Source organism: Mastigoproctus giganteus, chromosome 1 (assembly GCF_048544385.1).
Source record: "Mastigoproctus giganteus isolate SK-2022 chromosome 1, ASM4854438v1, whole genome shotgun sequence".
NCBI classification, from domain to species: domain Eukaryota; kingdom Metazoa; phylum Arthropoda; class Arachnida; order Uropygi; family Thelyphonidae; genus Mastigoproctus; species Mastigoproctus giganteus.
This window is the reverse complement of record NC_143575.1, coordinates 26,102,238-26,119,453: the sequence shown is the minus strand read 5'-3', so window position 1 is coordinate 26,119,453 and position 17,216 is coordinate 26,102,238. Positions and strand designations below refer to the sequence as shown.

Below are 17,216 nucleotides of genomic sequence, written 5' to 3'. Positions count from 1 at the left end.
TTCTTTTTTCCTTTAGACTAATGCACTAACCCTTATACCACTTGATCACTCGGGCGGTACGGCTCCTGCTCCCCCCCCCTAATGGCAGGGCCGGTAACTTGGGAGAAGAAATCTACTCACCCAAATGAAAGGAGGGTTGAAAGGAACAAAGATGGATATAAATACTTTTCCGCCTTTAGAGCCATTGAGCTCAAGACCTAAGACAAGTGACACCGGAAATGACTTTTTTTTTTTAATCCAAGAGGTTGAAAACAAACCCTCAAAAGAAGATACCATCATTCCTCATTTTACGCTTTCTGTCAGACCAACCTCTGAGTAAACTATCTTCCTTCCTTATGCAGAAATGTAATGAGTCTGCAGGCTCATAGAAATCAGTAAGGCAACTTCAGTCTGGCAATGTTCTCGTAGAGACTGCTCAGTCCCAACATTCTGCAAAGCTGTTAAAGCTGACACCCTTTGATGGACCTCCAGTAAAAGTTACTCTCCATGCCACTCCAAATTCCCCAAAGGGAGTAATAACAGAATGGAATTTATTAACTGTATGAAAGAAGGAAACCGTCCAAGAATTACACAGTCATCCAAGCAAGGAGAATCATGACTCGAAAAGACTGTAGTCTTGTTCCAACAAAGAACATAATTCTCACTTTTAGCTTTCCTAACTTACCAACATCTGTGAAAGCAGGTTATCTCCACTGCCGCATCCGGCCTTACATCACTAACCCCATCAGGTGCTACAAGTGCTAAATATATGGGCACCCCCAAACTGCATGTCATGGTGAGGCAATTTGTCCTGATTCTGAATCAAAGGAGCACAACCAATCCGGTTGCACCATTAACACTCCTCATTACTCAAACTGTAAGCATGACTACCCGGTATTCTCCAAAACGTGAGCTATGGAAGCAAGGAAAAAAAATTCAGAAATCTAAAGTGGAGAACAAAGTCACATACTCAGAGGTGAGAAGACAAATAATCAAAACAGCATCAAAGTGGATGTTATACCACGGTGACTCAACATTTTGAATCAGTAAATATTCGGTTAGATATATCAGTTCCCTAAATATCTCTATTGCTAATTGGGCATGTTCCTTGCTGTCTGCATCCAAACAGTGACCTTCACAACAAACACCTGAAGAAGTCAGTAATACCCCAATTACCATTCCAGATGATGGACTTTTAGAACTCCATGCAACCTATGAGAAGGGCATAACACACCCCTATTTTTCCTAAGAAAGTCAAAATAAAGGTAGATCAATACAAGCAGTCTACAACCAAAAAGCAATCAGAATCAAAAACAACCCATAAAACCACATAATGAAAGAATCTTTCAGTGGAATTGTAGACTTTTGGAATACAGTAATACCCCGACTTACGCTACCCCGACTTACGCGAACTCGGAGTTACGCGGTTCTTGATTTTTTCGTTTGGCAACGCTGCCGCCCACTATCTTCAAGGTCGTTTTTCATATGTTATCGATATACGGTGCGACGGCGGAGAATGAGAGCGAAAGATGAACAAAATTCAACTTTGCTGCTTTTATGTTTTTTATATTAGTAAGGGGAAACACATTTCACCATAATAACATAAAAACCAACACAATTCCAGCTATCGGTATAATCGCAAGTGCAATTAGATCGAGTTTACTACTAGTTTATAACAGATTTCACTAGCAGAAACGCAACTGGATTTTTATTGTTTTATGGTAGTAACACCTAGAAATGTGAGGTGTTAATAGTGTATCTCTGCCTTTATGGTGTTGTTTATTCAGTTGCTACATGCGCGCAGCTTTGTTTATGCGTATCAAGCGTGCCTCCTCGTTTTGTAATTGTGCTTTATTCCCTAAAAATGAGTAAAATACTTAATTAAAAGGTGTGAAAAGGAAGCGTCCTGGTGAAGACACTGCAGATTCAGAGAGAAAAAGAAAAGCAATTATCGATAAACAGAGGCGGACTGGGTCAAAAATTCTTACCCGGGAAAATTTATAGTGGCCTCATACTATGGTTTATGGCCAAAATCACACCGGCCCACCGGGGTTTCCCCGGTAAGGCTTATGGCTAGTCCGCCTCTGTCGATAGAGAAAAAATATGAAATTGTGAAACGCTTTGAGCGAAATGAAAGACCATGTGATATTGCACGTGCTACAGGCCTAAATGAAGCAACGGCGAAAAGCACATGACAATTGCAAACTTGACAGTTTGAAAATTGAAAAGGGCTCAATTGTAAAGGGCTTAAAAATTTTAGAAAACATAGACTCCAACGAAGAACGCGTTATAGCTACAAAGCAAGGAATAAAAAAATTATTAGCTTGCTACGAAGAAATTCTGCGTGAAAAAAAGAAGGCGCTGTGTCGTCAGACGAATTTGTTAGATTTTATGAAGCCATCGACATCGAAATAACTTTTTAACGTAAGTCATTTGTTTTTTTAATACATATTTTGTATTAATATGTATAAAGAACTGCAATTTTATTAATATTTTTCTTCTAAACTAGTGTTTTTGTTAGTCCTTGGTCCCAATTAAGTAAAATTTATATGTATTTATATGCAAAGTTGTACCCCGACTTACGCGATTTTCGTCGGACCCACCTATCGCGTAACTTCAGGGTATTACTGTACAAAGGACGATTTACAAGATCTTATCCATTGATATGAACCAGAAGGCATATCCTTACAAGAAACTTACTTAAATCCACAAGGGTATCTTACCATTGAAAATTATACCATCTTTAGACAAAATAGGAGCATTGACTCTCAAGCCTGTGGCAGAGTGGTGATTCTTGTTAGAGACAACTTTGCATCTAAACATATTTCTCTTCAGACTCCTTTAGAAGTAGTGGCAGTATATATTGAAACTTGTATCACTCTAACAGTAGCTTCTATATATCTTCCTCTTAATTTCGCATTCTCCTCAGATTACCTAGAAAGTCTAAAGATCAGCTATCATCTCCATTCTGTTTACTTGGAGATTTCAATGCTCATCATCCACAGTGGAGTTCTCCAAAATTTGACAGGAGATGAAGGTTTAGAATCCCTGCTGGATGCTTATCAGCTTACTCTGTTGAACACTGGCGATCTTACCTATATCCATTTTTTTACAGCATCCATGACTGCAATAGACCTTTCAATCTGTTCTACCAAATATGCTAATATAGTGTTTCTCAACCTTTTTGTTGTTGCAGCACACTTTTAAAGATGCTAAAATTTTGTGGCACACTACAATCACTATTATACTCATATATATTATATATATGAGTATAAAGTTCTAAAGCAGAGGAATAAACAGATAATAATAATAAGATAATATATATATTTATAGTACTATATACAGCAGACTCTCGATTTACCGGGATCGGATTAACCGGGACACTTCAAGGCTCTAAATTTAAAAAAAAAAAAAAAAATCAACCAGAAATCATAAAATTCAAGTAATAACTAGAATAGGTAAAAACAGATATTTTGAAGTCATAAATAAGCGATGAGAAGTGGCGTTATAAGTCGTCAGTGGGAGATTAATGTGCCTATTATCTTGCAACTCCCACTGTCTTCACACCCGCACTCAAAAAAAAAAGAAAAAAAGAAACCAAATGTTTAGTTTGTTTTAGTGCGTTGCGTTGATTGTTGCATTCTGTCGCACCGCAAAAAGACAGGTTTTGTTTCGTTATTTATGTCAGGGATGTGGAAATTTTTTTTTTATAGTAAATATATATATATATATATATTCTTTTGTTTAGAAATCATGAAAATGATGGGTAAACGCAAAAGAGTTGAACTTTCAGTTAAACAAAGACTTAAAATTATTCAAAAGTTTGAAAACGGTGCATCCGTTAAATCTCTAATGAACCATTATGTTGGTGACCAAACTATACACGACCTTGTAAAAAATAAAGGGAAGCCTTTTGATTTAAAATCGACATTGCAAAAAATAAAGGGAAGCATCGTATTGGACACACGAGTAGTACATGGTAAGGTATCAATCGCCATGTTTTTTACATAGTTTGCTGAACATTTTTTGATACAGTAAGTCCCCGACTTATGCAACTACGGATTTATGTAAATTTATTTTCACTCAATTCTTTTTTTTTTTTTTTTAATTTTTAGGATTGTGAGATTTAAAACAACAACAACAAAAAAAATAATAATAAGCAATCAATAACGATAATCACAGCACGCACAAATTGCACAAGTGAGATCGGAGTAACAAGCAAAAAAATAGGAAAGAAGAGAAGATTCTTACAATTATTTATGGTTTTTTTATATGACTGAAGATTTCAGTGAAGGGGACACACACTTCACCATAATAATGTAAAAACCCACAGAATTCCAGCTATAGGTATTATCGCAAATGCAATAAGATCGAGTTCACTATCCGTTTATAATAGATTGCACTAACAGAAACACCCAACAAAACGGAAAGTGCCAATTGTTTTATTGACCTCCAGAAATGTGCTTTAGTAAAATGTGAGTCCACACGGGGTGATAATAGTGAGTTTTCCCTTACCCCTGTGAAGTTCTTTACAGAAATTTTCATTTTGACTGTTATCATGGTGCCGACTAAGAGAATAAGTGACAGTGCTTCTAGTACATCTACCAACAAAAGGAAAGTGATCAATTTAGATCAGAAAATTAAACTAATAAGAATGTATGAAAATGGTCAAAGATTAACAAGTAATGCGCTGAATTCAGATTTTTAAATAATAACGTAGTAGCAATATGTGTTACTAGTCATTCTCGAGTTATGTAAAAATCGACAAAGTAAGAAGTCCTGGAACGTATCTCTTACGTATGTCTGGGACTTCTGTATTTTTGGATTAACTGGGAAATCGATTATCCGGGATTTGTTTTTTACCATCTATCCCAGAAAATTAAGAGTCTACTGTATATTATAAATATATATAAATAAAAATTAAAAATAATATATATATATATATAAATCCAATATTTTAAATTAAATAAAATAAAACATAAGCCAGTAGTATGGCAAAAACTGTAGAGCGGAAATTAACATAAAAATAACCCAAATAAACAAACGATATTGGATGTATTTCAGCTTCATATGGAGGAATTGCGTGTCGCTGCCTCTAATGAATGCTTAATTATTTATTTATTCATTTTATTATAATTTAACTTAAGTTAATATTTAATATAATTCAATGATAGTATATATATATTATATATATATATATATATATATATATTCACAAATTGTAAGTTATTTCTGTTGGATATATTTAATAATACACTTATTATTTGTTTTAAATGCTTTCAATGTTCTTTTCTGAACATACATCTGGTCCTCGAGGTTGTCACAGACATTCTCTCAGATATGCCAGACAAGCTGTACTTGCTACCTGGGAGTCTAAAACGCTGATGGAACTAATATTCGGGTGACACTCAAGTCAAGTGGACCCAATTTCAGCGAAGTCCGGTAGGTCTGTGACAGCCAAATCCTCTGCTTGCACCTTCACGATGGTGGGACTGTTAGTAATCCTGGGTATAACCTCCATGCACAAGTACATGGTGGGTGACCACCCAGGTGTGAACCAACGTAAGCAGGGGTCGAGGTGTGGCGCCCACACCACATGGAGGAATGCCGCCCCTCTATATTACCAGGCAGTACTAGGTAGTAGGTGACTCTCATCAACCGGTGAAATACCACCACTTTGCTTATTGGAGGCTTGAAGTGGTGGAACCCATGTTTAGTCTCTAGAGCTAAGTTCCGGTCAACCCTTCCCTATCTCTTCCATCATGTAGTATGATTGATGACTTTTGAGGTTATGATGAACTTCGTGGCGAGATCCAGTATTCCTTACATTTCGAGGGTACAGCTCTAAAACGGTGTTCGCAGCCAGCCGCTAGTTAGTACACCGGACCGAACCTATTGGTAACTCGCTAGGAGGCTTCCGGATCAGCTAGTGTATATAACCTTGCTACCTCAGCTCTGCCAGATAGTGACTGGAGGGAGTCCAAGTAGTGTGTATGTGGGGAGCATTGTCGAGGCCACGTTATGTCAAGGATCTGGGTGTATTCTTACCACGTGTACGCCATATCCCAAAATTTCATTACTTCATACAGCATGTCCCACCCACTTTTTCTTACTATTGAATACACCATGAATTGTCAAACTAATAGAGCAAGCTTATCTGCGAAAAGATCTAAACCTCCCAAGCACTTCCTAATTCATTTCACAAATATACGTGGTCTCAATTCTAATCTCAATGATGTCCATTTCCACTTGCAGTCTGCCAAACCCCATGTACTTTTTCTGACAGAATCTCAGTTATCGGTTGATTCAACTACTGCTCATCTCAGATGCCCAAATTATTCGCTGTATGATTCCTTTCGCCTCAAAGGTGGTACTTGTGATATTCTCTGTCAGAGAATATCACAAGTACTGATATTCTCTGTCAGAGACTTGCCAATTTGGAATCTCCTCTCTTTGATCTTCTCTGGCTTAAAATCTCTCTACCTCATTGTGTCAGATTCATCTGTTGTCTCGACCGTTCTCCCAACTCCACTAAACACTTGGAGCTCTTTGACTTCCTCTCTTTGCAACTTGACTTTCTCCAGTCCAACTTTCCTAACAGCGAGGTAATTTTACTTGGTGATTTTAATGTTCACAACTCCAACTGGCTTCCGTTTTCTAGTCACACCGACCCAGCAAGTCAAGATGCTGAGGCTTTTGCAATTACTAATGACCTAGCACAGATTATTCATTTACCTACAAGAATACCGGACAGTCCTAATCTTACAGCCAATATGCCTGATCTTTTTCTCACAAACAACCCTTCTAACTACATGGTCGAAGTGAGAGGTCCTTTAGGCACTTCAGATCACAACTTCGTGATTGTCTCTTCTCCAATGGAACCTTTATCTCATGGCTATTCCCAACCTCGTGTTGTTTGGCATTACAAGAATGCAAAATGGGATGACCTGCGAGACTTCTTTTCTTCTTTTCCTTGGTCTGATTACTGTTTCAAAACTTCTGATGTCAACGTCTGCTCAGATCGTGTCAGTGAAATTATTCTTGCAGGAATGGAATCCTTTATCCCACACTCCACTTTAAAATCTCGTCCTTTATCTAAACCTTGGTTTTCCAGTAAATGTGCTAAGGCTGTTCAAGAGAATAACATTGGATATCTTAATTGGCTTGTTTCTAATCTTCAGTGTCATTTTCTGCCTACACCAACAATAATTGTAAAGCAGTTATTAATCAGTCAAAACTAGAGTTTCAACAGGCTAAGAGTAGAAAACTTGCTTCCTGCCCTAATGGTAGCCGAGCATTCTGGTCTCTTGTCAAAGCTATTGGCTGCAACTTTTGCCCATCTCTGTTCCCACCTCTGTCCAAACCAGATGGTTCTGTTGTCACTTCAGCCAAGGATAAAGCTGACCTGCTAGCATCCCATTTTTCTTCCAGCTCATGTATTAATGATCTTGGTAAAACAACTCCCACCATTCCCAACACGCTCCATTCAATGCCTCCTGTGGTCTTCTGTCAAAAGGATATCAGAAGGATTTTGATGAATCTCGATGCTATGAAAGCTCCAGGTTCTGATGGTATTTCTCCACTTGTTCTCAAAACATGTGCCACCGGAACTTACTCCTATTCTTTGCCGCCTTTTTTCACTTTCTTATTCCAAGGGTGTTTTTCTTTCTGCTTGGAAATTTGCTCATATCCAGCCAGTTCCTAAAGAGGGTGACAAATCCCTCCCATCCAATTATCGTCCCATTGCAATTACTTCTACTCTTTGTAAAGTAATGGAGAAATCAATTAACTGCCAACTCTTAAACTACCTAGAAATCTTCCGTCTGATCAACGATCGCCAGTATGGATTCTGTCAGTGTCGATCCACTGGTGATATTCTGGCTTATGTTACCCATTTATGGACTATTTCAATGGAAAGTTTCGGTGAAACACAAGTAGTTGCTCTTGACATCTCAAAGGCTTTTGATCATGTTTGGCATAAAGGTCTTCTAAACAAGCTTCCATCTTATGGTTTGCCAACTGTTCTTAGTAATTGGTTATCTAGTTTTCTCTCTATCGCTCAGTGAGGGTGATGGTAGATGGCTCTCTGTCTTCTAACTTCTCCACTAATGCTGGTGTCCCCCAAGGTTCAGTTCTTTCCCCCACTCTTTTCCTCTTGTATATTAATGACCTTCTTCCATTGACTGGAAATCCTATCCATAGTTTTGCCGATGATAGCACATTGCATTCCACTTTCCATTTTGAGAAACCTTGTCCTGCCCAATCAGCTTCAATTTCTCGAAAATCTGCTACCAATTCCTTAAATGCCGATCTTCAGGTAATTCTCCAGTGGGGCAAAGACAATTTAGTTGATTTCAACCCTTCTAAAACTCAGTCTTGTTTTATATCTTGCAAAAAGGATTCTTCTGCTCCCATGCTTATCTTTAGTGATACTCCGATTTCTAGGCAAAATGATATATCTCTTTTGGGGATTACCCTGACTTCTAATCTCTCTTGGAACAAGCACATTACAAATATTGCTTCCTCTGCATCTAAAAAACTTGGTTTTCTCTTTCGCTCTCTCCATTACTTTTCTTCCAAACTGCTGCTCACTCTGTATAAATCGCAAATCTGCCCTGCCATGAAATATTGTTCCCACATCTGGGGTGGTGCCCCCAAAACCTCTCTCAGGCTTCTTGATTCCATTCAGAAGAGGGCAGTTAGGTTAATTAATGATTCATCTCTAACAGAGTCTCTCCACTCGCTTTCTCTTAGATGTACTGTTTCTGCTGCATGCCTCTTCTACAGATACTTCCGTGGGCACTGTTCTTCTGAATTGGCTTCTATAATTCCCGCTCTCTTTCAAAACAGTCCGAACACATGCCGCCACCAGCCAACATCCATTTACTGTCCAACTTCAAACCCACCGTACCAACTTTTCATCTTCCTCATTTATTCATTCAACTGCCGTTTTCTGGAACAACTTTCCTTCATACATATTTCCTGAAAATTACAATCTACAGAAGTTCAAGTCCAATGTCAACAAATATCTTCTTTCATCTTCTCAACCTCCAACCCAAGCACAGTACTGGGTACTATAGGTTCTAATACCTCTTGTGTTTGGGGTTCACAAAAAAAAAAAAAAAAAAACATGAATTGGATGAAATTTAGAAAAAAAGAAATTACTGCATTTAAAAGAACATACGTGAAATTTAAAAGAAAATATGTAAAAAATTAACATATTTAAATATAAAAACAAACAAATATACAATTATAACATTTTAATTAGTGAGACGGTTGGGTTTGATTGAAGCACACAGTTTTTTAATACGAGGATTTATTGTTGATAGGGTTACTCTCAGCTTTTCTACTGACTTTAGTCTCTCTCTCTCTCTCTCTCTCTCTCTCTCTCTCTCTCTCTCTCTCTCTCTCTCTCTCGCTCTCTCTATTTAATCTCGTTTAAAGCAGAAAACCCTGTTTCGCAGTAGGAAGTGGAAAATGACAATAAAATTCTAATTGCCTTTTCTAAAATTCATGGATATTTGTTTTGAATTTTGCTAACATTTTAATTTGTTAATATTAGCACTATTAAAGTGAATTTCCACTGACTGGTGGGTGCCTCTGTAGCCAGATGGACAGGAGCAGCAGTGCATAGCACATGCTTCTTGATTAGACCGGGGTTCAAGCCCGTGACCACCAAATATGGAGGATGCGGAAAGGTCAGGGAATGACCACTGCATATCCCTGGAGCAATATGGCCTTAGTTGCTAATGCTCCTAAAAACCAAATAACAACAACAGTGACTGGTCACTACAGATCTCAATCAATTCTTCTTCCTCTTGCAGATTAAGTTCTAACGTTGAAAGGTTTCTTGTTGCAAATGGGTCTCTTACCCACAAATATTTTTTGGTATCAAGGGATGGAAAATAATGCTCAATTTTTGCCATTAACAGTTCTAATGTTTCGCTTATTACGTTAATTATTTTAGTATAATTCGTTTTGACAGTCAAGGGAAACATTTCTAATTTTTTTTCATTTACATATTTTTTCCATATACAGTAATACCCCTGACTTACGCGAACTCGGAATTACGCGGTTCTTGATTTTTTTTCGTTTGGTGTATATCTAAAATTAGCTTACCAGTGATTTGGAAGTCGAATCATAAAGCTTGGGTGACAGCTTCCGTTTTTGAGGACTGGTTTGGTCACCACTTCAAACCCGAAGTCGAACGTTATTGCAAGTCTAAACAGATTCCATTTAAAATGATGTTTCTTATTGACAGTGCACCCAGTCACCCTCCTGCCACCCTAATTAATTTCGACCCACGTGTGAAAGTTATGTTTTTTGCCTCCAAACACAACCAGCTTGCTTCAACCGATGGACCAGGGAGTCATCAAAACATTCAAAGCTACACGAGGCGTTCGTTTGCACGTCTGAATGAAGCTATGAGACAAAATAGTGAGATATCTGTTAAAGACTTTTGGAAACAATTCAATGTTTTGATGCCGTAAGAATCATTGAAGAATCTTGGGATGAAATCACAAAAAAACATTGAATGGTGTCTGGAAGAAACTTTGTCCATTTTTTTTTCAAAAACGAGACGAAAACAACTCCAGAAACTGATATGTCGCTCATGTGATAGAAGTTGTTATTCTTGCCAGGCAATTAGATTTGGAAGTCAGTGGTGATGATGTCAATGAGCCGTTGGATTCACATAGTCAGGAGCTGACAATGAATGAGCTCATAGAGATGCGTGAGCAAAACGTCACTGAAGTATCCGACACTTCAGACCCAGTTCCACCAGAAAAGCACATGACAATTGCAAGCTTGACAGGTCTCAGCTCAATTGAAAAGTGCTTAGAAATTTTAGAACACATAGACTTCAACGAAGAACGCGTTATAGCTACAAAGTAAGGAATAAAAAAATTATTAGCTTGCTACGAAGAAATTCTGCATGAAAAAAAGGCTTTGTGTCGTCAGACGAATTTGTTAGATTTTATGAAGCCATCAACATCAAAATAACTTTTTTACGTAACTCATTTATTTTTTAATACATATTTTGTATTAATATGTATAAAGAACTGCAATTTTATTAAATATTTTTCTTCTGAACTAGTGTTTTTTTATTAGTCCTTGGTCCCAATTAAACAAAAGTTATATGTATTTATATGCAAAGTTGTACCCCGACTTACGCGAATTCGACTTAAGCGATTTTCGTCGGACCTACCTATCACGTAACTTCGGGGTATTACTGTACTCAACTTTTCTTTGAAGGCAAACAACTTGTCAGTAGAAGTGAGTAAATTTTCCTCTGGGCCTTGCATACTGATATTTAATTCATTAAGCTGCACGAATAAATCTGCTAGAAAAGCTAATTTACAGAACCAAATTTCATCACTTAAATAATCACAAAATTTTGATTGCTCCAGTGAAAAAAATATGAGCATTTCTTCACTCAACTTGTCCATACATATAAGCACATTTCATTTTGATAGCCATCGAACCTCAGTATGCATCATTAAAGAAATGTGATGCAGACTCCAGTTCTTTGCATAATTTTCCGAAAATACGTAATTTTTGTGGTCTACTTTTGTTATAATTGACCATTTTAACTGCTTGATCAAGTACAAGTTTTAAATCGGTACAGTCTCCGCTACTAGAACTTTTCTGTCTCTAAAACAGTGTGTTGTAATAATATTTGAATTGTGTTGTTTTACTAAGTTTACAAATCCTTTTAGTGCTCTTGTCATCGTGGTAGCACCATCAGTACAAATGCCAACACACGACTTCCATAAAATATACCACACTTTTTTTGTAAATAATTATTCATTACTTTGAAAATATCTTGGCTGGTTGTTCTTTCAGTGAGTGAGTTACAGCAAAAAAAAAAGATTAATAATTGTGTCGTTTTCAATAAACCCGACAAATGCTATTAATTGGGCTTTCCCACTAATATCTGTAGAATTGTCTACTTGCAACACAGATAATCGCCCTACAATTATTAATATTTTGAACAACTTGTTCTTCAATATCATCGGACACTTCTTTTATATGCCTGCTAATTGTGCTGTTCGAAAGTGGTACAGTCATTATTCTTTTGTCAGCTTCCTCTCCCAAAATTCTTCTGACAATTAACTTTTCCAATCAGGTGAGATTTATTTATTTTTTTTTTCTCTCCATGTGTTCGGCTACTAAATAGCTGGCTTCTTGTGTTTTATCACATATTTTAGCCATACTATAAAATTCTATTTTCTAGTAGAGGCCTGCAGCCTTTTAAAATATTCCATAGTTTTGGACGATAAATTCTTGTGTTTCATAGAAAAATGACACTACAATTTACTCGGCACCATTGATTCATTCGACAATTTTGAACCACATGGCACACAAAGGTTGAGGACAAATCCCATCCCCAAATAATCATCATCATCATATTTATGGTAATATGTTTTCTTCTTTTTTGATGTTGATGGTTGCTGTTTTTTAATTTTATCATTTTCTCCAAGCTCGTTGTTATCAATTTGCCTCTTCTGATTTCCTTTCACTAAAAATTTATCCATCGCTAATAACTTCTAAAAAAAATTAAAGTTACTTCTAGAATGCACTATTACAGTTAATTTAAAATACCTGTTCTATACGAATTAACTGAATATGATGTTTTAGAGATATAAAAGTACTTTTAAACCACAAAGGAAATTTCTTGCTATGCTGCTTACAAGTTGCACTTATACACTGCGGGATGCCTGGGAGAGACCCTCAAGTGGTTAGAATGGCTGAATAAAGGTGAACAGATCTACTTCTAGCAATCAAAATGTGACGTCATATTGACTGCTGGGAGGGCTGGGATTGATGCAGTGTAAATAAAAGAATTTTTTATTTGAATTAATTTTTATTATAAAACTTGGATATATTAATTTTTTTTTTATTTGCATTTTTTGCGGCACACTAATGTGCAGTGGCACACAGGTTGAGAAACACTGTACTAATACAGAGTGGTCAGTGTTTCTTGACTAATTGCATAATCCCTTCTCCCTGCCTATCCTGTATATCTTTTCTGTACACATTATACTCCCCAAATTCCAATTCTGTACTGCTTATATCAGTGTGACACCATGCCTCTGATATCCCAACAGTATTCACCCTTGATGTCTTGTCCAGCACATCAAATTCATCAAATTTATTTACTATACTCCTAGCATTTGTGTACATGCAAGTATACATGCACCTGTTCTTATTCTTAGTTACCTTAACACAGCCCATGTATTTATTTGTTCCATCTAATAGAAGGTGTTGCAGCAGTTTCTTCCACCTTCTCATTTGCATAACCCCTTCCCAATAAATGCAATATTTATACTGCAGAATTGTATGCAATAAAACTGGCCCTAGATAACATAAACAATCACCACTTCAAGTACATTCCAATATCCTTCTGGTGGATCCCTTGTTTTGAGATGATCTCGAGTAATGAATGTGTTGATTGTGCTGCTAAACATCCTGAGACTGGTTATTCCTGTCAGCTGAAAATGCCTTACACTAACTGCAAATTCATTATTAAAACATGTAGGAATTTCTGGTCTCACTTGTGGAAAAACTTAAATCAGTAATAAACTCCTGCAAATAAAAAGAGAACTGCAACTATGGACATCTAGTTTCAGGAAAAGCAGGTGAGACGAATTGATTTTGGTGAGACTCCACATTGGTCATTCCCATCCAACTAATCTGTATTTGATTATAGGAGAGAACCCTCCTCAATGTTCATTCTGCCAATCCCAGCTAACAGTCAAGCATATCCTCATTTAACGTCTTCAACGGTCAAGTACCTGGAAATCCAGCTTTAGCTCTCTATCGAACTTGCAGCAACCATTAACTTTATCACAGATTCTTGGCAGTGATGCCTAAATTTATGTCATTTTTCTCTGAATAACCATAATATGGAAGATTTGTTCATACAGTTTTAGTCTTCAAACCACGAACAGTCACAATATAGCCCAGGAGGCCTTTGTGCCAAAAATCCACAAAACAACAATTTGCAGGAAGCTAATAAGTAGTTCATCCTGTGTGTCGTAAATATGTATATTTCATAACAAATTACACAATTTTCTCCCATGCTCTATTCAATTTATATGCAAATTTAAAAAAAAAGAAATGCATAAACAGATGTATTTTGCATACTTATTCTAGAAAACAAACCAATGCCGTGACCCATCATTTGTTGTAGTATATATATGCTGGTGAGGATAATTACTGGTTTAAGTCAGATTTATACTCTTTCGAGTATTTTTAGTAAACATAGCTCATCATTTCAGAAAAATCAATAAACGTGCTGAAATCTTAGAGCTGTCATTGTTATAGTAAAAGAGCTAAAATATAGATTACTAAAATTAATGACATTGAAAAAAATGTGTGTTTTCTGAATGTCAAAAAATGACTTATTCCACTGTCTCTTATATAAGGCTAATAAAAATTTAATGGAGATAATTTAATTTAATACTCAAACTTTAATAGTATCGTGTTTTCCTTTCCATTTTATTCAAAAATGGAAAGGAAAACACACAAGATAACTAAATTCTGTCTGGTGACTTTTAACATATTCTTCTTCATGTAAGTCTAAAGGCAACTAATTTTCTGCTTCTTCAGTTGGTGTTGCTTGCAGGAGGAATAAATGGCAAAAGTTCTATCATATTCTTTTCCTTTAATTTCATAATTTGTTGTTTTATTGGGTATAATTTCTCACGTGTGAATATGAGAAATTAATTGACAACAATTTTAGTTGGCTTTTAAATTCAAAATCTGAAAATCCATAAAATATTAAAGGTTCTCTCCTTATACAGAATTTCAAAAGGATTTTTTCTTTATTTATATTTTTTATTTTCCTTCAATTCTGAATCTATTGCATATTTAACAGTGGCAAGGAGCCAAATGGTCTTCCAACATTAAAGATCATGTTGGAGGACCATTTGGCAATCTGGTGATAGAGCCCAGAATTGAAAGTTTCACCACTGACCTTTAACCAGGGAAAAAACTCTTCATGCTGCATTCTACAGATAATAAACTTTTCCTTGTGACAAGCTGATGCAGTGTTCTCTATTTTAATACTTTTTTTTATAGATGGCCATAACATTAAAACTACACATGAAGTGATATGAATATTTCCAACTTCAGCGTTATCCAAAAAGTTCCTTAGTACAATAGACTGTCGAAATAATGACACCGCAAATAACGGAACATTCAAGCTAACAGCACATTGAGATCGACTGTTTATATATAGCTGAGATGTCTTGCAGTGTTGAAAAACGAAAACGGCAAGTCACGTGATTACTGTATTTGTATACCTTCACCATTTCAAAAGTGAATTCTGTACTGATATCACTGTTTATATCGCTGTTTTATATTTATTTTAAATTAAAAACCCCTCGCTATGGCTCTTAAAGTTAATAACTCTCATACAGAGAAGAATGGAAGAACAACATTACAGCTTAGTGACAAACTTGATATACAAACTATTACATTATGGTCACATGGAAAGTTAATTCATATGTCCATGTATATTGTGTCTGTAAATTGTGTGTGTCCTCTGGTCAATTTGCCTGTTTTGCTGAAAGAAAAATCCCAGTTTCTGGGGGGGAACCTTGCTGTCTACGCCTGAGACCAACTAAGTCAGCTGTGGAGAGAAAAAAGCCTATAAAAGTTCATTGCATTATCAGTAAGATTTGAATCTGGTGTGGGGAAGACGGCAACGATACTACTGTGCTACAGCATGCAGACTAAACTTGATATAATAAAGAAAATAGAACGGGGCCATAAGCAGGAGTGTATTAATGACAGAATATAACATTGGAGCATCAACATGTTTATGTTTTTTATGTGCAATTAATAAAATTGCATTCTTAATCTCTGTTTCCCATTTAGCCTCATTATTTCCGCATTAAATATATTAAAAATAAAACTTTCTAGATAACGGAAAAATCAAAATAACGGCACCTCAAATCCCCGAAGGTGCTGTTATTCTGAAAGTCTACTGCAGTAATTTAAAGACAATATAAGCTGGTTTATTAAGCTCTAAAAGTTTTAAAATTGCCTCTGGAAAATAATTACAGTAATGCATAAACATAATTTCCTTGGGTATTCCTTGAGCAGCATGATGCATAGGTAAACTATGTTGTTTAAAGATAATAAAGCACTCAAACCTACATTTGTATAATTATGTTTATTTCCGAATTGTAAATATGTACATAATGGAGGAAACATTTTGTGGTATTTTCTTTTGACTTCTTCAGTGACAGCTGTCTTTGTAATATCACCGTCACAAAAGGTCACTTAGGTCACAAGAACTTGTTCTGATATTGCAAAGGCAGCTGTCATCGAAAAAGTGATAAAAAAAAGTATCGCAAAATGTTCTTCTGTCCTTGTGACCGAAGTGACATTTTGTGACAGACAGTGATATTGCAGAGACAGCTGTCACTGAAAAAAGTGGCAAGAAAATTCCAAGAATGTTTTACTCCATTATTTACATAATCAAAACTCCATTATTTAATTATCAAAACCCATAAAGATTTTATGCCCTGTGCATTTAATTTTCCAAATACATTACCACCACACCCTTTTGGCATCTCTCATAATGTGGATATAACTTCGTAACTGTGATGGCTTGTATTACCTGGGTACCCGCCCGCCCACTGATGATGAAGCCGAACAGCTTCGAAACGATCGTCTGGGTGGTGGTACCGCTGAAAATAAATTAACGGTAGTCTTCTCTGCTAGAGAAGCGTTATTTATTTGAAGTAATGCAATAGTAGCTATCTCGTTGTGAAGGCAACCACATTATGAGATACAATTAAAACGATGCCCTACACTAGATACATAGTTCAAATATATGGGTTAACTATGGTGTATTTACACCGATACTATATAGTCCATTATTTACATATTTTCAATTAAGAAATAAACATAATTTTACCAATGTAGGTTGGTAAAAACAATCAGAACTACTATTTTCATAGTGTAAACATGAACTTACATTGACTTATACCACTCTTCAATAAGTCTTTTCAGTAAGTCAGTTAACTGATTTTCAGTACGATAATGGTCACTTATGAAAGTAAGTCAATCGCAAAATAAAAGGAAACAAAGTTAAAAAACGTGTGCGCTGCAAATCATTTTTTAGGGTCCGTAGTCTAACGAAGGACCCTTATAATATCACTCGGTTGTCTGTCTGTCACAGCATTGTATCTCTGGAATCACTCAACCTATTGACTTGAAAT

General features: G+C 36.2%; 1 protein-coding gene across 1 annotated transcript in view; it reads left to right on the top strand.

Moving 5' to 3' along the window:
* The window catches only part of LOC150090656 (succinyl-CoA:acetate/propanoyl-CoA:succinate CoA transferase), a 126,046-nt gene that overhangs the window by 46,440 nt on the left and 62,390 nt on the right, over positions 1-17,216 (top strand). The gene's annotated exons all lie outside the window — the stretch shown is intronic.